The sequence below is a fragment of the Fundulus heteroclitus genome, chromosome 23, assembly GCF_011125445.2.
Source record: "Fundulus heteroclitus isolate FHET01 chromosome 23, MU-UCD_Fhet_4.1, whole genome shotgun sequence".
NCBI classification, from domain to species: domain Eukaryota; kingdom Metazoa; phylum Chordata; class Actinopteri; order Cyprinodontiformes; family Fundulidae; genus Fundulus; species Fundulus heteroclitus.
Genome location: NC_046383.1, coordinates 18,324,293 through 18,351,396, shown reverse-complemented (window position 1 = coordinate 18,351,396; position 27,104 = coordinate 18,324,293). Strand labels below are relative to the sequence as shown.

Below are 27,104 nucleotides of genomic sequence, written 5' to 3'. Positions count from 1 at the left end.
GGGTATATAAATGTTTTTTGTCTGTTAAATAAAAAAGTTAAGCTACATAAAGACAAAGATGCTTAAAAAGATGCACAAAACTCTCATCTTCATTCATCTCGGAATCTAATAGCACGGTGGCTGAGTCGACTCTTTAAAGCTCGGAATACGCTCAGTTGCTGTTGTTAGTTTTTACAAATTGCCGGAAGCAACCAGTGGTGCCACTCCCTATCCAATCAGTGGTTTTATGACTTTGCATTTTCAGCCCAACTCAGCTCTCTAGGAATCCTGGCCAAGTAAGTACTAAAACAGGACTGGTACCAAGTAACTGTTACTAATGGAAAACCCTAATCTTGTTCTCACTGGTTTTTACTCTAATTCTACTTATCTTAACCTCTATTTCACTTTTTATTTTTTTTTACTTAACCTCAAATGAAGTTTTAAATTCGACTCTACTTATGCTTTACATCAACCCTAGAAATATGAATTCTGGTACAACCCATCATCCACATGTTCCACACTTGTAGATAACTTAAACTTTTGTTAAGGCTATAATGTTGCTCCTTACCATAATTAAAGAAACCTTGAAAACAAATAGCTAGATTGGGTTCCGATACATAAACTGCATTTGCTGTGCTGTACAGAGAGTTAATAGATTTGCTAATTTTAAACTATTGAGTCCCTAGTTATAGCCTTTACTTAACCAACACTTACAGATTTTGCGGGATGTGGATTGTTGGAATATTGTTTTTTTAGTGCTTGGTATTCAGTAATTCCGATTCTTCTTGTGGACTGAGCTGTCTTTTTGTATGGGTTGCTCTGCAGTGTTTGTCATTGAGTATTGGCTGTCATGATTCTGGGTGGTTGTTTGAGGGCTATGGTGCCTTTCTCTTTCCTTTCCTCCTACATGGCTTCTCTGATCCAGTCACTGAGCGCTGAGCTGCTCTTGCTGCCGCTATGGACCTGATGCCGATTAAGTCAATTAATCTTCCTGGAGAAGTGGTGTTGCAGGATGGTCCTGTTTCACCTAATGTTCAACCATCGTGTGGCAATACAGTTGTTGTCTGTGAGCTTTGCTACATGGTTAATCCATTTTTACCTTGTATTTCTCCTTGATGACCGAAGGCTTTCCACACTTTTTCCTGAATGAGAACAACATCTCTAAGGTTCAGCCTTACCCAGCAACAATACTGAGCTGAATTACCTACCTCAATAAGTGATAAATTAATTCACCTCCCTGTCTGCCGATATGAACTCCCACGGATTACTAAAAACCACAACCAATTTTTAAGAACCTCAGCCTATAAGCAGAAAACAAAGCAATATCATTGCTCATGAGAAGGTTGAACTTTAAAGACAGAACTTTTAACAAAGAAAAAGACTCATTGAAGCTCTGAAATCAGCACCAGTACAGTCTGCTTGAATTCACATGATGCATTTCATGGTGAAGAGATGAATCATTCCAATTGACAGAAACACATTCACAGCTAATTAAAAACGTAATTGCGTGCACTTTACCCATTTAGAGGAAGATGAATGTGAAATCATTAGGCATCCTCTGAAAACCAGATGTTCATTAAATTATGTCTATACAAATGCCATTGTTCAATAGATTCTCAGTATATATGCTTACAGTAAAATGGTGGCTAATTCACCCCTTAAAGAGCTTTAATTGATTTGAGCCTGCAAAAATAACACATTACCAGCACAAATAACCCATTGCTGCCACACAACATAAAAAAACAGAGACGAGATGACAGTTAACTGTTATTTCTTCCACTTCTTTCTGTGATTCTAAAGCTCATCCATTATTAAGATCAGTTCAAGAATCTGAAATGAATCGTGAATGAATAAGAAGTCTGATTAGTCTCAAGAGGAGGATCCAGTTGCCAGGCAATGTTACTTTTTAATAAATAATATCCGTAACCTCTAAACTTAAGAGTGTAATCTGCATTTGATGCATGGTAATCACAGCAGAGACAAGGCTACGTTCTGCTTCTTCTGGCCTCAGACAAAAACATCTCTGGAGAATGCAGCAATTGGGCCTTTCTCTCTCTCTCTCAATTAGCCCCCACTGTGCAACTCATTGGCTTTTGCTGTAGCAGTCCCTTAACAATACTTACCCGGCCTAGTCATTACTCAGTTCTACAAGACAAGGACTGCCATCTACATATTTAGGAGGGATATGGCAGAGTCTTATGAAGATTATTCCAAATCCTGGGGCTCCCTGTGAAGAATACGAGACAGGCATTTTGAAATTTGCACCAGGGGTGCCTACAGATTTTTTCAAAGGGTTGGTCACTAATTATCCTGGGATGGAAGACCAAAGACAAAAGCCATAACACAATTTCAGGACCTTTATTTAGCTATGGCGAGGTTAAAAATGGAAGTCCAATAAAAAAAAACAAAAAAAAAAACAAAAAAAAAAAACAACAACCATGATTCTCTTTCAAAGTTAGTTAAATAACCTAATAGGTTCATATTTGTGGCCTTTACATGGATCCCAACCCTCCTTTCTGAGACACCATCTCCTATCCTCTCCTTAAAGCTTGTGGCATCAGCCTTGATTTTTTTAGTTTCCAGAAGGTTTAGTAACCTTGATTTTAAAACAGTCCCAATTTTTTACCCAGTATATTTTTTTATTGCAGAGCTGCAAATCACAGACAAACATTCACAACAGGCATTAAAAAGGACCCTAAAAAAAGCAAACTAATACAAAGTATTAAATATTGCATCTCGTTAAAGCATGTCCTTTACCCACTTGCATGTAAGACTGTGTGGTTGTGGGTGGAGAGGGCTTGGGGACGGGGGGTTGGGGGTAAGGAGGGAGGGAGAGCAAATGTATGGTCCTTGCCCCCTCTGGTCTTGTTTTAATGGCGTCACTGATTTTCAAAAAACATACATGCCCATGTTTTAAATTCTCATTAAAACCACCTACATATTGTTTGTTTTCTCTTGAAATTTTACCAAGTTAAGCTCCAACGTTGGCCACAAAACACAGAGTCTCTGTTTCGGACTGCCAAGCAGCAGCAAGAAGCTGGAAAACAAAAATCCTCAAATATTGTCACTTTCCAAGCTCATGTAGATTGGACATTTTCAGCTTTGAGACAAGATCAATAGCCATCTCTCAGAGTTATTTTACTGGTAGACAAAGGATCTACAACTGTAATTTATATGCCTTTTTGCGCTCCTCATTTATGCATCTACTTTTTGTGTTACAACAGTAATGCGTTGGAATATGATTAGGTTAGATGTTTATGATGTTAAGGATTGATGTTTATGCCTCTAATTAACCCATATAGAACAGATGAGAAATTACAAGACTGCCAATGCATCTCAACTGAGACTATTTTTTGACTTTGTTGTTGTCTAATCTATAAGTGAAACATGCTGGAACAAAACAAAAGTAATGATCAGGATCATGTAGTATGTAGATGTTGTAAATTTGAATCTTTAAGTACACATTTCTGCTTTTGTCCCCTTTATTGAATAAGTGGCTGTGGTTTGTGGGGCTTTATTTGATTAAAATGTCGACAGATATTGCTCCTAAGAAACTCAAAGAGCTTTCCCTAAAACGATTTGTAAAATTAAAGCTCAGATGCCATGTACAAAGCAACTACTTCTCCCAGTCACTACGTTTGGGGAGGTTATAGGGAGGCTTGATGAACCTTCACTAGGTGGCAGTCAAGTAACATCAAAGCTGCTGGCTAAAAAAAGTCTTCCATGCATATATCAAGAGAAGAGAGATGGACTGATAATATGGATTAATGAGATTTGGCTGCTTTACAGCTGTATCAAAATGTAAGATTTAGTATTCATTTTGAAAAAAAAAGAAGAAAGAGGAAGTTTACATCAAATGCTTTTGACAAGGAGGAACATGTATATTTCTATATATAAGACTGTTTGTCAGTATTTTTGTTATGGTTGGAGACTTGGTCGCAGTGGATCTGGTGTGGTGAAGCTTCCTCTGTCTCTCTCTTTTTTTAAGGACATGTGATCTGTAAATTGCCCAAGCTGTGTTCCTTCCTCTGATATCTACTCACCTGAAACTGCTGTTCCTACACTTCACTGAAGCTATTATTGAAAAGGACTTTGGCAGATCAATGAAATCCCCTTTAGATGAGAGAGAGCCATACAGGCATTTTGATCAATGCCAGATCAATTCCACTGTTTTGCCCAAACCTTGGCCAAATAAAAGTGGGACTTCTTGTTGAGAAGCAGCACTTGCCAATAACGATAACAGTGTCTCTGTCGATGGCAGCCTGTATCTGTTTTCTGGCTACAGTATATTGTCTCCACTGCTAGGCGCAGGACACACCTGCTGGTCTCCCTGCCTGTATGTTTCCCCATCTTCTCTCTTTCAAATGTCGAACAGTGACAGGTGCTTCAATGCAATCTGAGCTGGCAACTTACATCAAAGCTCTCAGCGTTTCCTAAAGAGGCGCTGAAAGTCTTCATTAAAGAAACTCTGCATGGCTACATCTGACAAGAGTAAGTGCTGTCTGTAACTGAGATGGCAGCAGATTGAGTGAAGGAGTTGCAGTAAAATTCACTGTCATTGTACTATATGTTCCTCATCAACAACTACTCACCGTACAGTCTGTGTGGACGGGCATCATGCATCTGATTAGTCTTGATGGAAGATTAAAGAATCTGGAGGCAATCTGCAATCTTGCTTTTAAAACTTGCGGTTTCTCTTTCTTCTTTTGATTATTTTAAATGAGAAGGATAACGTTTACGCTATATTGGGCAAATTGCTGTATTTTCAACTAATAAAAAACACAGCTTCTGCAGTGCACATTTGGGTAAGGATGGGGGCATCAGATTTGTGTTTTGAAGGCATAGGAAAGTAGGCTGTAGCATTGGCTCGCTACAAAACAGAATCTGCTGCAGACACAGTTTGATCTCCAGCTAAACCAGGCTGCATCAGGTTTGTGGGACTTTTGAAAAAAACTTCACTGTATGAGTGTTGCAAACCCGAGATGTTGTGTACACTGTACATATTCACCAGTGCTATTGAATAGATGCAAATGATACCTCAAAGTTGTTGCAATGACCCGATTGTAACATTAATCAATCTCATACAATATGCAGATCCTTGGTCTGTACTGTTGAAGATTCATTCACCTTTATTCACCAAGATTTTTAGAGACTCCACCTGAGGACTGTCTGACCTACTTTATGTTCTGTAATTCACGTACTACTGATTATACTCCTTGGATGAATACATAGACTGTCAAATTACACATAAAAATACATGCTGTCTCATGTTTTATCTTGGATGCTTTATAAATAACAAGTATATTTAGGTGTATGTGCCTAAATGTGCGTATCTGCATATGCTTCCATTTGTGTTCCACTTTGCTGCTGGGACAGGATAATTTCCCCACTGAGGGACAAAAAAAGGTTATTTCTATTCTATGCCAGGTCATTCTAGATCCGGGGCCAGTTGCAGCTTTTACTGTCAAAGTATGGAGCACGTGTTCTCTCAAGTGATGTCCTTGACACCGTAGAGTTTATTATCAGAACATCTCTGTTTCAACTGAATCTCAAGAGGTTAGAGAAGACTGAACAAAAAAGGAAGAAAATGTAAACATACAAGATTTATATGCTTTTTTGTATTTGTTTTTCTGTAACACAACTGATAAATTAAAGGAACTATACCCGATTCTGCATAAATTCAATCAGTGAACTGTAAGCCTCGCCTCCAACTGTTTTTTTTTTTTACTATGCACGAGACTAAACAAGATCGTGCACAATCCTCCAGAGGAAATAGGGCTTCAATGAGGGACTTTTCTCCCTTTTCTTTTACATAAATGGCTACGTCTCAGGTAAATGATATATTCCTATGTGAATGGTCAACACTTATATGAATGCCATGGTGTTCTGTTTACATGACCTGTGGTACATGTCCTGCTGCTTACTAACGGCTCCACACCTGGTTGTGCCATTGGCAGATAAAATTGTCCTAAGTTGTTCCCAGTTTGCTGCTTATTCCTGCAAAAAAAGCCTGGACTGGCTCAATTGCGCAATCAATTTGTCAATTGTTATTTACAAATTGTCTGTTTGTTGTTGTTATAATCTTTTAACTCGATAAATTGCTTAAAAAGCATTTTTCTTAACCAGATAAAAAATATATTCAGGTATAATTCCTTTAAATATGTTTTAATTTATTGTTTTGGTTGCATTTGTCTCATTGGGTGTTTTTTCTTTCTTCCATATCATGATCATGAAACATCCAATGATTAAAAGTAATATTAAGACTTTTAAGAGTTTAAGACAAAATCTTATTATAGGTTTTGGCTATATTTCAGCAGAAACAGGTTGAATTATAAGTATATTGTATTTTAATGATTTATTAGAAATATATACTTTTATACCATAAAATGACAAAAGGTTGAACATTTTAAAAACATCCCACTATACTGTATCTGCCTTGCTTTTCAGTAGTGTAACAACATGTCCTGGCTCAGGTAGACATCGCTCCACCATACACAGTTGATTAGAGGCTCAGACAAAGTAGCACCATTTTTTTTTTTTTTACATATATAATCGATCACCAACAACTAAAAAAACCCTATATGTCACAGATGTGTCACTGTTTTGGCTACAATGGAAGTGCTACTAAAATGTCAGAGCAAGTCACCAATAATGTAATTTCTGACGTTCATGCTATGTAACGCAGAACTCTGCACCGATAAAAATTCACTCACTTCTGCATGTTGAATGCTTAGAGTGGGCCCAACTGAAGGGAGTGCGACCTTCTTTACATTAATAAATACAATGTATTTACTTTATTGTGTACAAATAAATATGGAAAAAAAATGAAGAGGAAGATATTCCGAAACTAAAATACAATCCTTAAACTGTATGTGAGCAGTGCACCCTTCATTCCAAAACACATACATTATACAAAAAAGGGGAAAATTAAGAGCGCTTTGAAAATTGATACTTCACAAAATGCAATTGATTTCTTCATGTACAGACCCAAACATAACACATTTTAGAAACTCAAACATAGGGAAAGCTATAGACACGGTGTGTCAGCAGCTCATTAAAAAAATCAGATGCAGCTTCAAAATATTCACAACTGTAGTGACAATTTTTAATAGTGTTGTATTTTATTTCCAGTATTGATTTACAGAAAACCTTTAAGCTAAAACAATAAATGTGCTTAATCAAAATTTTCCTCATTAATTTGATCTCTTTTGTCAAGTTAGCATTTGTACTTTAACACAACGATTTTATTTGCACCGGAAACACAACCTCTGGTCTAACAACAACAAGCTTTTCCTCTTCTGCTGCTTAGGGAGGGAGAATGGTATGGCAATTTTTGTAGTGTCAAGCATGCTCATCCTGTGCTTTGCAACAGAACAATTCGGGAGCTGATAATACATTTCTGTGCTTCTCCAGCTGTCCGCAGCTTTACGATTATACATTTCCATCAGTTGAAAACAAGAAAAACACATCTGAGGCCTTTAATAATGTAGACAACGGAGCCACTTTGCCACACCCGTGCACTGCGTCCAAAAATTAGTGTCAAATGCATGCAGAGTCTGAAACAGCTTGGCTAGAAAAGACAGAGAGAAAAATAAATATGTCAAAGGTATTGGCATTCAGCATGAATAATGGAAATTCTAATACATGAGCACGTTGTATTGTATAGCAAAAGAGCCATATGAAATATACATAATCTAATTAGACAATGTTCTCGGACGTGGCACAGCCTGTTTTTGATCAATATGTAATAAGATCTAGTATCAATTAGTAATGGTGAGGGGTGGAGATTTAGCAGCAGGAGCATTGCGACTCTAAAAGGTAAGTAAAACTGCAGGAAAGTTACTGCAGCATCCAGAGCAAACTAATCACACAATAAAGATTTAAAAGCACCATTTATAAGGTGCAATATTGAAGGTTTAGATTTACTGCATCATTGTGTGTACAGCTCAGCTATGCCCACTCTATTGATTAAAGGAATTATGTCTGCTTGGTTTCCGACTCACATCTGTGGTGGTTAAAGACTTTCCATATGTAAGAAGATCGCCTCAGAGAAAATGATTATAAACACATTAATTACAAATGGTAACCTTATTTATCACCATTTTTTTATTTAAATAGTGCTTCAGTTCTGAATATACAAACTTTCTTTCTGTGTTGAAAACAGCTAATATACTAGATATGTAAAAGTATGACAGTTTCACTGGATAACTTACAAATCAACTTGCCATACAGGATGAGTATATTATAAAGTGCTGTTGTAAGGGTTATACAATCCACTTTTCAAAGTTACTACCCTGGCTTTTCACTCAAACTGCGAGATTAATCCTGAGTTATATTCATATCTATCAATCCAGTCATGGCCACAAATCAGCGTGGCTCAAGGATCTCTGGCAGGGACGTGCTGAAGAGTACGATTGCTATCTAACCTGTTTCGCTGCCGGAGGTGGCGGCCGGCCTATCTCTATCAGAGGGGCAATGCATTCGCCTGCTTGCGCCTGTGTACGAGAGTGTGTGAAGGGAAGTCAGTGAAGCAAAGACAGAGCGTGCTCTTGAATGATTGAGGTTACCTGGGTGACCTCATAAACCAAAACCCATGGCAGTCTCCCAAGGTGAACGCTGAATTATGCCGTCATTAAAGGACAGGCCCAGTTGCCAAGGTTAGTATGTAAAGTATAATCATCCTCCTCCCTCTTCTTCCAGTCTCTCATTAGTCCACCTCACAGGGCCAGCACAGATTATACCTTGAACTTGCTTGCCAATTGCTTTCTGCTCGCTGGGATTGGTTCTGCTACGGGCCATTTAGATACTCTCGCACAATCGGTAGCTAGCTGGACCTACAATTGTGCAAGAGTAGAATTTACTTATGCTTGCATGTGCGTGTACTTGGGGTGTGTGTATGTTCTAGGTTGCGATGATCTCACAGAAGACAGATCACAGAATTTGTCCCATAAAAAATGAGGGATGATATGACTTACAGCCGCATTATGTCCTAATTTATAAAAGTACCGCTCGGATGAGGCCCGCTGGCATTTCAACCGTTTGTTGAAATTAGGATCATTTGTTTTCTTTCCCTTGGCACTGTGTGCTGATTCAGATCCTACACGCTAAAAAGGGTCTCAGTAGCGTTTTAAGTGCAATATCACATAAATACTGCATGTGTCAGATGTAACCTCTCTCTTCAAGAGGCTATCTGTTGAAAGAAATGGAAAACAAATGTTTTTTGCAATCAAGCATGGATACTTTTTGGCACTTGATCACAGTGGTATACAGAGGGGGCCAAGTTTAATGTGACCTTGGAAAGAATAAAGATTTTATGTCTAGAGTAAAGAATGAATTGATCTATCATTACCATAATTCCTTTTTCTTCTATGACACAAATTAATCAAAAGTGAGGGTTGATTAAAGCTAAAATGAACTCTTTTTTTTAAATTAAAATATGTTTTTATTTCAAAATGATGTTGATTTGTGGCACTTAAAGAGGTGTAGTAGCAGGCAACCTGAATGTTCTCAGTTTAGAGAAGCAAAGACAAGTTTTAATAAGAGTTGAACTCATGTCACTTAAAAGTGAGGTAAACATGCCTGGACAGAGTACCTTTCTTGTGCTAAAGTAATACTTTTCAAAGGAAGATAGTTTTATTGATTTTTACACTTCTTTTAGTTACAGCACCACATGTAAGGGCTTTTTTTATACATGAGAAAAAGGCTCAAACTAAATTCTTTTTTTTTTTGTTGCAGTAGCCTAAGCTCACGCTAGATAATACATAAAACAAAATGCAACTGTCATTTGAGTACATTTATTCAGAGAGGAAATACATAGCATGTAGAAAAATAGTTATCTTGGACAAGCTTATAGGTGGCAAAATATACTTTTACCTTTTTTAATATCTTATTCTTACACTTTGTGATTTAATCATTGCTTAAAAATATTTTCTGAACTATTATGACAGATGTAAACATGTGGAGTTTGCAAAACTCTACTTGTAGAGCTTTAGGCAATTCACAATCTACACACACCCTAGATGGTGGGTTTGCAGGATGGATGGTTGGAATAAGCACATTATGCACACTGTTAGTTTTCGTGGAAGACCCATGATGGCGTGCTCTTCTTTTTGAAACCTCATTAGGGTGCATTTCATCATGAAAAACTAAAAAATGTCACGTGGCCTCTAAATGCTGTAGTAAACTAACACGGTGAACTAGAAATGTGTTCTATTTTTTTTTTTAAACTCATCCATGTGTTTATCTTTAGTCACATTGATTACTGCAATGGTGTCTTCACAGGTCAGCCCAAAAAAAATCAATCAGACAACTGCAGCTGATCCAGAAAGCTGCTGCTCACGTTCTTACTAAAGCTAGGAAGATAGAGAACATCACCCCAGTGCTAACGTGCTTACACTGGCTTCCTGTAGCTCAGAGAATAGACTTCAAAATACTTCTGTTAGTCTATAAGTCACTGAACGGCTAAGCACTAAAATACATTAAAGACCTGTTGTTGCTGTATCAACCCTCCAGACAACTCAAATCTTCTGGTTATGGTCTACTTTGCGTACATAGAACCCGAACTAAATATGGAGAAGCAGCATTTAGTTCCTATGCTCCACAAATCTGCAACAAACTTCCAGAAAATTGCAAATCAGCTGAAACACTGAGTTCTTTTACATCAAGACTGAAATCCCACCTATTTAGAGTTGCTTTTGGCCCATTATATCAGGAACATTGACCAACATATTTGATGTGTATTGATGTTTTCACTTGACACCATTTAATGTTTATTACTGGTCTCACAACCAATGACTGTGTCAATGTGTTTTTGATGTTTTTATGTTTTCATGATGTTAATCACTTTGTACCTCCTTGATGCTGAAATTTGCTATACAAATAAACTTGACTTGACTTGACAATGATTGTGCCATGGATGATTGGTTCAAAGCAATTATTTCTTGACATGGAGTTTTTCCCCTCAAAATAAATATACTCAAATATCTGATAAGAATATTACGCTGCTTTCCCTAAAAGCACATTTTTATCAAATAAAAGTTAAATAAATACATATAAATCAATGCTGCAAAAAAACAAATAACAAAATTTTAAAAAGGTGGCCAGCACTGCAGTTTCTTGGTTGTCAGGGTATACTTTACAGGTTTTATCGGGTAGCAAATTTAAAATAAAATGATAGTAACAAATCGAGGAATAACATGATTTTCTGTCCAAGAAACTACAAACTGTCTGTAAATACCTGATAAAAAGTGAAATCAGAGTTTTACAAAACTATGTTTGGATGAAATACTGTGGAAGTTTTAAAACCTTAGATTTTTAAAACTTTGTAAGTCCACACTGCTCAAACTCTAGTGGGAACTTTTCTTTTATTCTGACAGCTCTGCACTCACTGACATCTAATAACTTCACAGAGCCCCTCCACAAACAATTCAAACTATAATTTTTATGGTATTTCTATGGAATTTTTTATGGTATTTCTATGGAATGATTCTATGAGCGTGCCAAGCTCATAGAATCTTGGCACGCTTGTGTCTAAAGACTGTTTATGTTTTCATGAAAGTGATAGATAATGTTTATCCACTTTCCCACTTACTGTAGTCAATTGCCCGCTAATCTTGGTAATAGGACGTCAAGAGCGGGTATTCATTTCAAAATTGGCTGTGACACACAGCACACTTCAATCTAAAAGCGCTTTTTGGTCGGATGTACAGCTGCTAAAAAGTACCACATTCTGGCTCATTTGATGTTTCTCCTCTGAGTTACACGTGGAGTACACTGCCGTTCCATTTTGTCAATTTTTTTTGTGGCTTTGTGTAAATGCTTTTATGACAAAACAGAGCTTGTATATCAGGTAACTGTTCTATTGTAGGTTTATAGCATCACAGACTTTGACAGCACATCCCAATCCCCTGAAGAGAATAAAGAGCTGCCTCATTCCTGCTTGGATTTGAAAAAGGGAAGGATGATCAAGATAGCTGATTTTTGTGAGCATATTAAAGAAGGAGTGCCATAGACAATCCACAGTCTAATCATCATGAGCAAAACTTTGTATTTTGATCTTCTGTCTTTGAGAACACACTCTCTTCTAATGTAATATTCGTTATATTGGATTGAAGTAACAAGTGAGCCAAGACTCATCATTGTTGGGAACAGACTTTGATCTGCTTCATGGTATTTATGCTAAAATGCATTGTAGCAGGGTATAAAAGCTTGACTCTATGTGGAAATAAAGCCTGGCCCTCTTAATACCAATGGTTAAAGAAGTACAGTAGTAGATCTCTTATGAAATGTTGAATGTACAAGTATGTTGCTGGTATATTGCAGCCATATATATATATATATATATATATATATATATATATATATATATATATATATATATTCATGGGCCACTTTATTAGGTACACCTGTCCAGCTTCTTCCTTTCTTCTCTTGCAGCAACTCAATGCATTTACGCATTTGGACATGGTCAAGATGATCTACTGCAGTTCAAACCGAGCATCAGAATGGGGAAGAAAGGTGATTTAAGTGACTTTGAACGTCGCATGGTTGTTGGTGTCAGGTGGGCTTGTCTGAGTATTTCAGAAACTGATGATCGACTGGGATTTTCAGGCACAACCATCTCTAGGGTTCACAGAGAATGGTCCTGTTATAACCTGGTTCAAAGGCCATAACAAAAAGGGAGACACACCATGTATACGAGGCAAGCTGCGCAACAAAACACAGTTGCCCCATCTGTAAAACATTGCCTCTTCTGTGTGATCATGACTGCAGATGTTCTCCGAAAAATCCACACCGCCAAAGAACAACAAGCCGGCTGCGTCTGCTGCGTGCGTAATGCAGCATGTGCGCAAATCAGCTGTTGCTGTGAGTTGTACAGTCTCCGGTACACACAGCATTTATGTCACAGAGACACATTGGACAAAGACATGCTATAACTTGTTGGAAATGCCAGAGTATCTAGTTTGCAATACCAGCCATGGTGGGATGGGGCACAGCTTGTCTGGGCAGTGAAGCATTTTCTGAGAGAGTCAGCAATTTTTGATAGACATTTAAATGGCATCTCCTGTGTTTAAAGTGCTGTGAAACCAACAAGTATGTATATAAAATAGTGACTTGTTTTAGAAACTTTAAAGCCTCTTTTCTTAGAAGGATTTGGAAAAAAGTTTTTGATCTAACTTTAAAGCTGGACAAAGAGGGGGGTTAACAGGTATGGACAGGCTTAGTGAATTAAGGTCATCCAATGGTTGTGCAATTACACACTGTTTTAAAGTTATTTAATGTTTAATAAATAACTCTCTGCCTGTTAGGTATTGTCGGGTAAATATCAGCTCTAGGGCTGATATCAGGACAATAGCTGAAGAGATGATTCGAGCACTGGCAATCTTTTCACAGCAAACTCTGCACACATATAGAATAAGGAGTGACAACTTTTTTTCAAGTTCAAGAATTTATTAACAGAAATAAAATTAACATTCAGAGAACATCACTATGTAATGCTGTTTATCTGAATTAACACTATATTTCAATCAACAAATCCTTTCTACTAGGCTAGTGAAACTTAACTAAAACTACTAAGCAAAATGAAGATAAAAAGAAGACACACAAAAACGAACAAAGGACAAAACAAAGTGGTTGATCATCATTATCAGCAGCTTCATCAGAATAAATCAGTGAATCCTGGTTCACTGCAGATCTGACTGAAAGAACCAAAGTTCATCTTAAAGAATGTGAATTGAGGTTAAATTAGCTTAACTAATTCAGAACATTTGGTATGTGTTTCAACCCATTCACAATGCAAATCCTGAGTTAAACAAAACATTATTTGATGAAATAACATTTTAAAGAACGATTTTCTCAATAAAATCATCAACTTTAGGGATGCTTGATTTTATTAATGTGATTATACCTCCGGGAGGCTGGGAGTCGCTGTAGCGATCGGTCGCTAAAATCGGCTAATCTTAAAGTTAAACAAAACACCTTTAAATTGACATTAATAATCCATATTAACGCGGTTATAATGCTGGTAGCATGACTACAATTGAAACAAAATCGTAGTTGTGCATATCCTGAAACTAATAGCATTTACCAGAGGACGTTCAGCGCTAACTTTAAAAAGCTTTGGCTTTATTTTAGGGGTAATGAGTACACCGGATAACACAAACATCAATATCCCATCAGTGTATAAAACCCTTGTGGAGATAATGTTTGTTATAACCATAAAAACACACTCGAATTACATCGGCAATTGTATGGTATCAAAATTCTAACGGGAGCTATGTCGACCAGCTCCATGTGTTTAAAAACACAATGTAACGGCATTACACAAACCTTCCAAACAACTATTTAACTTTCCCTGTTTGTTTCTCTGCCAAACCTGTCGGTGCCTCGTGTGACTTTGGTTTACTTTGGCCATCCAAGGAAGAGAGCAGTGGTCCAGGAAAACATTGGTAATTTCAGCAGCGGGCTAGCGGCTCTGCGGCTAGCCGAAACGTGGTCGGGGTGAGCCCCGGGTCCTGCATGCAGTCTCTGATTCGGTTGCGGGGGCAATTTCAGCTAAAATTATTATTATTTTTTTTTTACTTCAGCAGCTGGTTGCGCAAAAGTGAGACTTCAAACTAACTTCCATCTAGTCGGCAGATTTCTGAACTGAGTCGGTTCATTTCTGAACTCGAGAATTTCTCCCTTTGTTGCTCCATTGAAGCGAGGGGAGGTGAGTTTCACAGAAGGCACATTTACACAGCTTGTGGGCCTCTATGAGGCCCCCATGCAAGACTGGCTGGTTCAGGGCGGACTCTCATTCCTTGAGGGGGGTCTCTGCGTGTAGGTGTGAAATTCCTTGCTCACAATCCATTTTGTTTCCCCCCTTATGTCACATGTTGCCAATTCGATTTGATTTTATTTTAATGGCAGAACACGATATTCTACTAACACGGTGGGTCTAATAATATGGGAGGAGAGTTTGTTTTTTATAGAGTGGTTAATGAAAGTTTTAAAATCCTGTAGTTCTGCTTTATCCCCAGCAAACATTCAAGAGCATAATAGCTGATTTCCAAACAATTCCCATTGCTAGATATAAGAGCTAAGTTAAACAAACTAGAGGTGTTAAACTTGGGATAGCTGTGAATACAGCTACCCCAAAATGAAGCAAGAGAAACCCTGGTCAATCAATCAATTCTTCACAGAAGTCTTCTGGAGATAAAACTTGAAGCCCTTTCACCTAATAGATGGGTTTATTTTTTTTTTATTCCCAGTTGTATTCTTCAAAAAATCCTGAGCATGAAGATCACTTACAACAAATGAAACTCACTTGAGATGATGTCAGCTTTCTTAGATGTTTGTTTACTTCAGCTCCTAGCAAATATGTGTTTGTCTTTTTACTTGTTGATTTAAGCATTACATCAAATCGCAAAAGATTTCAGTGCAGCAGGTCAGCTGGTAATAATTTGTTGTGCCTTCTCTAGGAAGCTCACCAAAACAGGGTGGCCCTTGTGTTCAACATATAAGTACCTCTGTAGTGGTCAGTATCTTGAACTGTCAGCACATCCTTTAATGCCAAGCACAACCCCAAAGAAGCCCCGGAATGTCCACTAGCAACAGTTGATGAATGGGCAGGGGAATCAAGCACACATCCTCAACACACAGTCTTCTAGGAAAAAGGCATGATGCCTGAACACCTCATGAGGAAAGCACACAACTGACTATAGAGACATCCTTTTTCCACATACCATTTTGCCTGGACAAATTATACAACCTCTCTGTCTCTGCCCCTGTCATCTTTATAGGTGGGAAGATTGATTGCATTCTGCCAATGTGTTAAAGTTAAATCTTCACAAGCAAGAGGGATGGATTCTGTTTGATGCTCTACTTAGACCTACTTTTTTATGCAATGCTGCATTGCTGAAAGGTACTCAGAAACACGTTCCCTCTTCGTGAATGTCAAAGCAAGTAATTACACCATCTTAATTGCTAGTGACATGAGAAATGTACCAAATGTGCTCAAAAAGGCCCTTTAGGACCTGTGATGCTCAAGTGGTAATGTGTTTCTAAGGATTCTGATGAAAAATAACTCAGAGAGACTTGCCAGACATCTCTGACTGACTGCTCATACAGATAAGTGTTTTCTGGAAAAGGTCCAGTTCTATAGAAGTATTAAGAACAGGACAGTTCCTCAACTTTCACTTAATTCTCTTAAAAATATTTTATTTCTTGGACTGAAAATATCTTTTTGACAAGTGTTGTTTTCTAAAGGTGACCATGATAACAAATCAAAGGTTAATATTTGCAGCTCCTGGCAGAATGTTAAGCAGATATTCTCAATGTTGAAAGGTTATTTGTATATCACCATTTATGTATGAGGCAATTTAAAGTGCTTTACAAGAGAAATTACATTTAAGACAGGGAAAAAAACTTTCAAAGGGTAAGCAAATCATTGCATAAAAGGAAATAAAAACAAAAAGCACATGTGAAAATATTAAGAGGGGGATCGCGCTTCCAACTCAATCCTCCAAAATATTTCAAAGAGATTACAAAAGCAGTCTCATCACAACTCAGGTGACCAAGCAATAGCCTGTAACAACCCAGGACACTGAGGGGTGGGTCACTGATTTGCATCTGACTTGGAATGTGCCTAGGAGGACCATTAAAAACAGCAGTGCTCCAACTATAGGTCGAAATGTTTTCAGAAAAACTGCTTTCAGAAAGACTGAGCGAAAGTCCCATTGTCTCTGATTTAAGCCTTTTTATTCCTGGGAGTAACCGAATAACAGAGAATTTGCACAAGAAGGTGGTTAGATGTATGAAAAATGTTTTTCACAATATAATATGTTCAGCCACAATTTATGGAATAGTAGATGTCATCCAGAGGAGGCAGCAAATGTCCAATGTTCTTCTGGCCTCCCGCTTTACCTCCTCGCTCCTAATCTCTATATTATCATAGTAGAAACTAATGTGATAGCAATGCTACACAGTAGCAGTGATAGGTATTCACTACTGCTAGCAGGATTTGATTTTAAAATATGTTTTTTTCCTATAGTAAAACCAATGTTAGTGATAAGGACAAAAAATGTGGCTCTTCCAAAAGGCAATCACGGCAGAAGTGGCTTCTAATTAAATCTAGTCCTTTCAAAACTTGTGGATTGGCCCTTTAAGAGTCCTTGCAATACAGTCTCCTGATGTTGTAAGCTCTTTCCCCAGACTGAAGTTTTCTTTTTTTTTTTTTTGAGAGACTACTTCTGGATTTGTTTTCTGTGATGATCCTATTACATCAACCATGACATGGAACTGTGTCAAAGCTATCTGACACTGCACTGTATGTTTTAGATCAAAACTGTTTGATAATCATCTAATTTTATTGTGTTTTTCAAGGAAAATCTTGTTTAGGGCCATTTTCTTATTGAATGGGGCTGTTTGAATCAACAAGACTCCACCCAATTCAGGCCTGGTCTGCTTTATTTGTACTTTACAAGGGTTTCCTGTCAAGATGGACATAATTGTCTGTTTATCATTGTGCCACTTTAAAACTCTGATACTTAGAAAGAACACAGAGTTTGGCTCTGGTCTGCAGAATTGTTTTTAGATTATATATATATATATATATATATATATATATATATATATATATATATATATATATATATATTAAAATTAGGACCACTACCAAATTGCTGCCATCATGTTTGACATAAAAAAGCTACCCATGAGAAAGAAAGAAATAATGGCTACATGTGAATAAAATGTTCCAAAGAGGAAAGAAAAATACATTTGACCACATTTATCTAAAAACAAACAAATAAGGCTGGCTTTATTCACTTGTTTTACTTCATTCCTTGAATCTCAAAGTGGCATGTTATTAACATACAGTGTTTCCATTTAATCAATTCATGGATCAGTGCCACTTGCTCAGTTATGACATTAAACAGACAAATATTTCACTTCTACTAAATTTACAAGATATTTTTATTAGCTGCAAAGCAGAAAAAAATTAAATTGCATGTTTTCAAGGCAGGATAAAGTAATAGTTTTTTTTGTTTTTTTTGTTTGGTGTTTCACCACACAACACTTAAACAATTTTTAGCTTTGAGGAACATGTTGGAGAGGAGAAACTGGAAATTTGACTAATATTTTTAGTATTATACTGGGAATGCATGAGCATTCAGCTAACTTGCATGTAAGCACATAAGAATGTGGAAATAAGGAACAAGTGCTCATCTAACTTTTTTTAAATCCCTTGACAGAATTTCTTCTCTTTCAAAACTAGACAGGATTATAACAGAGATACACTGAACAAGAGGATCAACTGGCTTTATTAAATACATGCTGGATGAGTAAATTTTAACAGATTTACATGCAGATTCTGAAGGATTTTCATGCAGTGTGTCTAACGTTTATCTAAGGAATATAAATGAAAAGAAAAAAAAGTCTAACCTCTCTTTTCTGAGTTAGAGTGTGACTTTGACAATCACTGAGCCATGATGGGTGCTGCAGTGTATGCCAATGCTGAAGCAAGCAGTGTCCAGTACAATGGTCTTGAGACTTTAAAGGCATATAGCCACATTACATGCATATACCAAAAAGACCAAAATGCAATTGATCATGATAAAATAGGGCTATATACTCCAAGTGTCCATCCAGATTGTGTTTTGACAATCCTTTTTGAGCCTAAATAGAACCCCAGCAATGGGCACAATGAACAGATATAAACAGATATGGCACCATCTACTGGCAGTATCACATAACTATCAGAAAGCCACATGGCGACTAATAAATCAGTACTAAATAATGCCAAGCCTGAGCCCTCTGAAATGCCTTGTGGTAAAGCGGTAGCTCGGCGATATCAAAGACCAGCTGTTATTAATTAAATTAATCGATCTACAGCAACTCTATATCAGCTTCATATCAGAGCTTCAAGGAGAAATAAAATTCCCGTAAACAGAGACACAGCATCAAGGTACGAATCAATCAATCAATCAATCAATCAATCAATCAATCAATCAATCAATCAATCAATCAATCAATCAATCAATCAATAATGTTGTTTGTACTTAAGAGTGTAGAGGCTAAGAAGAATATTGCTATTACAATTATCAGAGTATTAATAAGGATGTTTACTCACGTCAATGAACTCTGCAGTCACATTTGAGCCTCGGCAGCTCTAGCTTCTGCTTCAGTAAACACCAACATACTGTATTCCCAGGGCTATTCCAGTCTTTTCCCTCTTGGAATCATATATTTTTTCAGGGTTTTTTTTCCACTGGATCTTGGATCTTTCTTCACTGTGTCACAATTCGCTAGGAGATGCTAATAGCCATTAGCTGATTCCTGTACAGTGTACAGTGTCGTACTTCCGTTGTTATTATAAATAATCAAGAAGGGCTTTATTTACTAACAAATTGTGTAAAAAAAAAAAAGCGTAAAATGCCCAAATAACAACTAATATGCCAGCAGGACGCGATAATCTCTCATAAAAACCTTGTATGCAACCAGAGTGAGATACTGATACTGAAATGTAAAAAAAGTCAAATAATGTGGCTATGCAACTTTAAAATAATACTATTTCATTCCTATTATTTTTTTTGTTTTTTGCATTTTTCAATTTGATTGGTTTATGTGGATCTTTACAATTTGTAAATGGCCCATTTATTTCAACCAGATATGACACAGTTTTTAAGCATACAAAAAAAAACCTGTGTGTAAAGGTCAGATGAAAAAACTTACCTGACTAAATAATCTTTTCTTGCTGGAGAGTTTTGTCTTTTTTTTTCTTATACACCGACTACCTATCTGACTTGTAATTTAATGGCATAGTGATGTGCTGCTTTAGGTAAATATTGCTCCAACATTCCCTTCTTACACCTGGAACACTGTAGCATATACAGTTTGATCAGCAGGTAAGGCACACTGCCACACGTCTTTATGTAGCATGAGCACAATAGCTTTCACATCTCATATACAGTCAAATAGAATAATTTAGAATATGGGTTCTGGTGAGTTTTGTTAGATTCAAAGTGAGTGGGTGATTCCTTTCAGTTGGTCTCTTATTCAGGGATTGCCAGACCAAGTCATTACAACTTGCACACAGACTTGGCAACATTTTACACCGGGTGCCCTTTCTGAGCAACCATGATTCAGATCCTGGCCCCCTGTATCAAAGAAGCAGACTTACCCCGCTAAAGCACTAAGGGTTGTTTGTCAGATTAAAAATACCCTTTGAAAAATAAAATAGGCAGGTATTAAACATACTTTACATTGAGCCTACATTTTTGCATAAAACATGTTTTAGTTTGTCTGGTGTAATATTCTGAATCATCATAATTAACATAAATATACTTTAAAAACTGAGCTGTGGTTCGATTTAGCTGTGACACCATCCTGGAGAGGGCCATGGGCTGAGCTACGGCTTCCAACAACTTCATGTGCTCCTTTTGTGGATGATACATTTGGAATCTTTTTCTCTTGGAGATTTTATCCTGTTATAAGGGCGGTATCCTTTCCACTGTTGCCACATGCATACTTGGTATGGAGGATTACTTTAAAATCAACAACACAATGTGAGCGAATGTACACAGTCGGCACATGCTCTTCCACGATGACATTCTGCAAGTTAATGACTTGATGCAATCTGTTGGGTTTCCTTACATGGAAAACATTTTAACCAATCTGTCAGTTTAATTTAAAAGATTTGACATTGTAAAGTGCCTTGATATGATATGTTGTGAATTGGCGCTATATGAATGAACTAACAAATCATATTGAAAGATAAGTCTTTTAATATGATTAAAAGACTTATCTTTTCTTCTCTCTTCTTATTTGTTGGTGAGCTTGGCTGCCGGCCCCTGACTGCACACCTGCTGGCAATTTTCTCATCAGCCGGCCTAAAGTTGTTTGGAGCTTTGAGATGACCCTTCTTGGCCCGATATTCAACCTACCTGGTAAAGCCAAGCCAAAAGAATTTTTCCTGAGTGACGTCTTTGCGATTGTTTGGTTCGTGTTCGTTATACCACCTGTAAATCCTTGTTATGATTTCTTGTGATGGCGAGATGAAGCCTGATGAATCGGTGAGGCTTTCCATCCAATTGCTCGACTCATGTGCGAAGATAGCATGTGATGCGTTACTTGCTCTACTGTGCCCTCACATGGACAATAAATGTAAAACAAGCAGAGTGATTATTTGGCATGATTTTGGTGTGTGAAGCTTAAAACTGAATAAGTAAATGTGTGATGCCAACTAATTCTGAATATGATCTCAGTATGATCTTTATCTGTCTTTATGATACAATAGCTGAATCAAAAGGGGAAGTTGAATTAAAAAAAAATTAGGGGTTGTGATGTGAATCTGCTTAAGTTACTCTGCCACTGTGCTTACAATAATAACCTTTATTTCACCAGATAAAACCTCACCAAAGACAAAAAAATCTCTATTCCAAAGCTAAACAAGAAAAATTGTAATCCTTATCCAGGAGTTGAACCCGTGTCACAGTGGCAAAATTACAAAGCTTAACAACTAGACCACCAGAAATGGTTCAATTTAAGTGATTTCGACTGGCTCACAAAATATCTTTGAACAGGATACAGGTAAAGTAAGTGAGCCAGAAGAGTAACAGCTAGTTCATATACGTTGGGACAAACCTTCTTCTGTTTGTTCCAAAACTCTTCTTTTTCTTGATGGTTTGAAAAGTAAAATCCAGACGCACCTCTTGGAGTAGGTGGTGGTAGAAACTAGTTCCATCTCTGGAGAATCAGGTGGACCTATAGACATTAATGTCAATGGCATCGTTGGGCTTTCCACAATATAATTTATTCCCATTCACAAATTGATGCTCTTGTTGATGGTGTTACTTCCTCATTGGATTTTGCATTAGACAAGGTAGCCCCCTTAAAAAAGAAGGTAATCATTCACTGGAAGCTGGCTCCCTGGTTTAATCCAGAACTGCATTCTTTGAAGCATAATGTTAACGAATTGGAGAGAAAATGGTGCTCTACACATCTAGAAGAATCCTGCCTATTCTGGAGAAAAAATCTAGTGTTGTACATAAACATGACTTTGCAAACGTAGTGCAGCTTATTTTTAATTACTTTGTAAATGTGCACATTTACAAAGTATTGACCTATTTGAAGAGTTTCTGTCAGGCTTCAGAGCTCATCATAGCACTGAAACAGCTCTGATGAAAGTCACTAATGATATTTTCATGGTCACAGACAATGGACTTGTGTCAGTACTTGTCCTGTTAGATCTGAGAGCTGCATATTGCATACTGCAGGGATTAAGGGAAAAGCATTGGGCTGTTTTAAATCTTATCTGACAGATTCCAATTTTCAGTCCTTGGGTTAGGGTTTACTATATATATGCTTCTGATTGGTAAAATTATCAGGCAGCATGGGATTCATTTCCACCGTTAAGCTAATGACACTTAAAATAAAGTTTTATTTACTTTAACTACTTGAGGTTATGTGGTCTTATTTTTAGAAACACAAAAGGGCAATTCATATTACTAATTAAGGCAGTTTTAGAAGGAAGGGATCCCTCTGCCACCCTGAAGATTCAAAGATTCAAAGATTCTTTATTGTCACCCCATGTTACCGTGGTGACATTTATTTTTGGCCACTCAGGCTAAGAGTACACATAAAAGACAAACAAAGAGACAGGCAATGAACAAGGCTTATAGTGTTTTTCTCATTATAGCATTCAAAAGATAAAAAAAATAAAAATTAAAAAGTTTGTATCAGAATCCAAGGGCTTTGCTATCAGTCCATTTACGAGTGGTAGAGCCATGTTATATGAAATGCTTGTCCTTCAAGAGTTACAGACAACAAATAATGAGGTAATAAGGTGCTTTTGTGCAATGATTTGAGGCTTCATTTACAAAAATGTGCAAATAGGCAAAAACGTTAAAGTGATTATAACGTATGATGGGCTAGTAACAGTGGGGTGATTTTTAACTTGTTGGACTGTACTCCCATCAGGGGGCAATAGCCCTCACAGCTCTTGGAAAGAAGCTGTTTCTGAGTTTATTTGTTTTGGATTTGAGGCTTCCGAAGCTTTTATCTGATTTGGACTTGTTTTGCATAAAGTGAGTCAAGATGCTGCAAACGACATCCCAAAATCCCCTGTGCTGTTCTCATCAGCCATGCTAAATCCTTAGTCTTCTGCACTGTGCTGCTCCCATACCATACAGTTATGTTGAAAAATAACACACTCTCTATGGTTGCTCTAAAGAAGTTCTTTAGCAGCTTAAAGGAATGACCAGTCCTTTTCAGTTTCCTGAGGAAGAAGAGCCATTGTTGGGCCTTCTTCACCAAGTGGGAGGTGTTTACAGTCCAGGGGAGGTCAGAGGAGATGTGAATGCCCAGGAACCTAACGCTGTCCCCGCACTCCACCACCTCCTCCTGTATGCAGAGAGGAGCGTGTTCAGTCCTCCTGAACCTCCTGTAATCTATAATTACCTCCTTAGTCTTGCTCGTGTTCAGGATCAAATTATTCCTCGAGCACCACTGTGTCAGATGGCTGACCTCATCCCTGTAGTGGGACTGATCATTGTTGGAGATGAGACCCACTACAGTGGTGTCATCTGCAAACTTCACCACTGTGTTGGTGGGGTGGTTGGCAGAGCAGTCTTGGGTGAAAATGGTGAAGAGAGCTGGGCTAAGGACACAACCCTACGGCATTCCTGTGTTGAGGATCAGTGGAGCAGATGTGTGTTTCCCTATCCTCACCACCTGGGGCCTGTTGGTGACGAAGTCACTGATCCAGGAGCAGAGGGAAGCGGAAAATACCATGTTGTGGAGCTTCAGAGCCAGCTTGTCTGGGAGCATGGTGTTGAATGCTGAGCTGAAGTCCATGAAGAGCATTCTAAAATAGGTGTTGGGATGCTGAAGATGAGTCAGATCCGAGTGCAGTGCTAATGAGACAGTATCCTCCATGAAGTGATTCTCCCTGTAGACAAACTGCAGGCTGTTCTGGCAAGCAGGGATGGCGTCCTTGATGTACTTTAGGAGGATCCTCTCGAAACACTTCATGGTGACGGGGGGTCAGAGCAATGGGACGATAATCATTGAGGCAAGTGACGATGTTTTTCTTGGGGACAGCCACAATAACGGATGGTTTCAGACAGGCAGGAACCATAAAGAGTGGTAGGGAGAAGTTGAAGATGTCCAGAAAGACCCCTTCTAGTTGGTCAGCATACGATTTAAGTGTCCAACCTGACACTATATCTGGACACCATCTCAACATGAAAGGTTAACATTGTGATTTTTGTAATTTTGGAAGGCCAAGGATATGTATGTTATATAAAGCAATGCAAAATAGACTACATTGACTATACAGGATGATATTTATTGTGCTGGTTGTTGATCCTGGCCTGCAGTATAAAAACACTTTACATATTATTCATTAAAAAGTTTTGTTTTTGGATTCTCACAGGGTATTAAAAAACACAGCTGATCATGCTTTTGCACAGTCCAACTTTCAATCAAATCTTGCAGCACCACAGTTGTTTCCTAAATAAATTAAATAAATAAAAAATTTTTAGCACAACAACAGCAGAAGACTATCAGCCCGCATCACAGTTTAATTCCCCTGAATACGTTGCTCTTAAACATGCATTCTAAGAAAAGCAGCCAATGTGAGAAAAATTAGCAGCAGTTTGTACAGAGGCTGAATAACATATATCTCTCTGTAATTTTTAAATACTTCACACAGTGTAGAGAAATAAAACCTGTGAAGAAAAAAAATAATTGCTTTGTAAGAATGATTTGTGATATTACTGCTATGTGATGTGAAGCAGTATTTAATAGATAGGCAGAAAACAAAAGCCATTATGTATAGAAAGGTGTATTCATATTAAGGCTTTACTTAAATTTGACTGACAAAATGAAAACACACTTTAATAATTTGGTAGCAGGTTGCTTACAATTCCCTGGAGAAATATGTTAAGGCCTTACACTTTAAAGTGCAAAGCAAACAAATTGGGTAAACTGCAACAACAGAATCATTCATTGCCTGAGTGTTTTTGTAGGTTTCTCCACTTGTCAACACTCAGTGAAAGTCTTTTGAAGTCTCTCTGATTATCAACTCTGTCTAGATGACATTTTAGATGTTTTCTGGACACCACACTGGATGAAGTGATCTTAGATTATTATTACACACTGTACAGAAAAAAAAAAAAACCCACAGATGGTTACAGCTGGGTCAAGATTTCGTTCAATGAAGTACCAAGCTTGGCCGAGCCCAGCAGCCTGTTATTTTCTGCTCAGTAGCTTCACTGGAAGATCAACAGGAATAAGCTGATTGTAAAAGTTCAGTGCACCAAAGGCCAAAAGGGGAACAGTGTCAAAAGCTCATGACAGTAAAAACCCAACTCTGATGTTTGAACACAAGAAAACAAGATGTGCTTCAATTTTGGTGCCATGATTGTAGCAGATTTAACAGACTGAAGAGATACAATGCCCTGTGTGTAGTCTATACAATGTGTAATTAATTTTTCTTTAATATTCTAATTTATTGATTATAACCACTGAAGTTGAGCCACGGTCAAATTCCTTGTTTTGTGTGGATAAAGTTGCAGATTAAACATGATTCAGATTCTAAAGCCATCTATCTAAAGACATCTATCATAAACTGAAGATCACATTGGAAGGCCTTTGGAGTATTTTAGGACATCTAAAAATCTAATACTAAGATTTTTAGATGCTGAACCGCTGTTTTATTGTGTTATTATACCAGCTCTGTAAACTGAACATTGTTGTGTATGTAAATGGGATATGTAGATTAAAAATTATGTGCTGAATCCTTTAGATGTGTGAGAAAGATTTAAATTGATTAGAATCACTAGATTTTTTATTTCTTTTTTACTCCATGCTGTAGGAATGCAGATTTTGAAGTAGTCTAGACCTCAAAAGGTGTTAAAAGCAAACATTTTAAAGTTGACTGTTGACTGATGACATTATGTTATTAATGATTTTGAATAAAATTTTACATTATGCTGACACCAGAAATGGGATGGCTAAACCATGAATTAAGCTCAAAATCCTTCCCCTTGGCCAGCACTGTGCTCATCACCATTACCTATTCACCAGAAATAAAATAAAAAAGGACTTCCAGGGTAGTTGCAGTCCTCTACATACACTATATCCTCTGAGTCCTATCTACCTGTTATAAGCCAGCATAGTGGAAAAGTGTAATGTCACCTTGTGTGAGAGGCAGCTCTTTGACTGAGCAGGGAAAAAAAAAAAGTAATTTAGCACGAGTGCAGATCACATTTAATTAGAGAAGAGGATTTAAATTGCCATGCATCAAACACTGCGGATGACCAAAAAGGAAAGAACTTGGGCCACGGGCCAGATTCCATGAGCTCCTCCATAACCCATCAAAATCCCCTGAGCTATGAGGGGTCAATAAGTCAGAACACAGCCACCTTAATTAACAATGACCATAGCTGGGAGGTGGGTAGAATTTCAATGACTGCCACCCGCACTTCACTGAACTATGAACAAAATGTAGAAAATAATGACATTTTTTCACATATGTGCAAGTTCTTTTTTTTTTTTCTTTTTCAGCGGAGTAATCTTTAATCTATAGGCTCTGTCCAGGAACATGTCACTAAGCATCCTCCTTTGTACGCTACACGAGATGATTATACGCCAGTTCTTCATCACATATATATAAGATTGATATCTTTAAAAGCCGCCGCAGATCAAATGAGTTTGATGTTTCTCATTCACTAATGACTCCAGTCCAGAGGTAATTTTTTTAGTACGCGTTAACCTGTCAGGAGTAGGTGAATATTTTCACCATTTAGCTGCCAACTATTGTTGAGGAGTAATTTCACTTTCATTATGTTTTTCAGTGACATCAATAATAGCTACACAGCTGTCAGTGTCCATTAAGAAATATCTACATAAAGACGGGAGCAAACATTCCTACATATATCAGTTTGAAGAAGAGAGAGCAATGAACCCAAACCATATTAAGAAGGGCTCCTTTTTTAATTGTGGATTCTATAATGGCCTATTATTATTAATGAAATCTACATTTGGTTTCTTTTAAAGAGGTTTACCGCAGTTTTAGGTTCTGTGGAAAATGACCTGAATTAAGTAAAAGATTTACTATCTGCAATATTTCATGGGTAACA

General features: G+C 37.5%; 1 long non-coding RNA gene across 1 annotated transcript in view; it reads right to left on the bottom strand.

Moving 5' to 3' along the window:
* Positions 1-7,515: 7,515 nt before the first annotated feature.
* LOC110368737 overlaps positions 7,516-27,104 on the bottom strand; it is a 43,035-nt gene continuing 23,446 nt past the window's right edge. The window contains exon 4 of the long non-coding RNA XR_004927887.1: positions 7,516-7,549. This is a non-coding gene — a long non-coding RNA (uncharacterized LOC110368737). The remainder of the gene's footprint in view (positions 7,550-27,104) is intronic.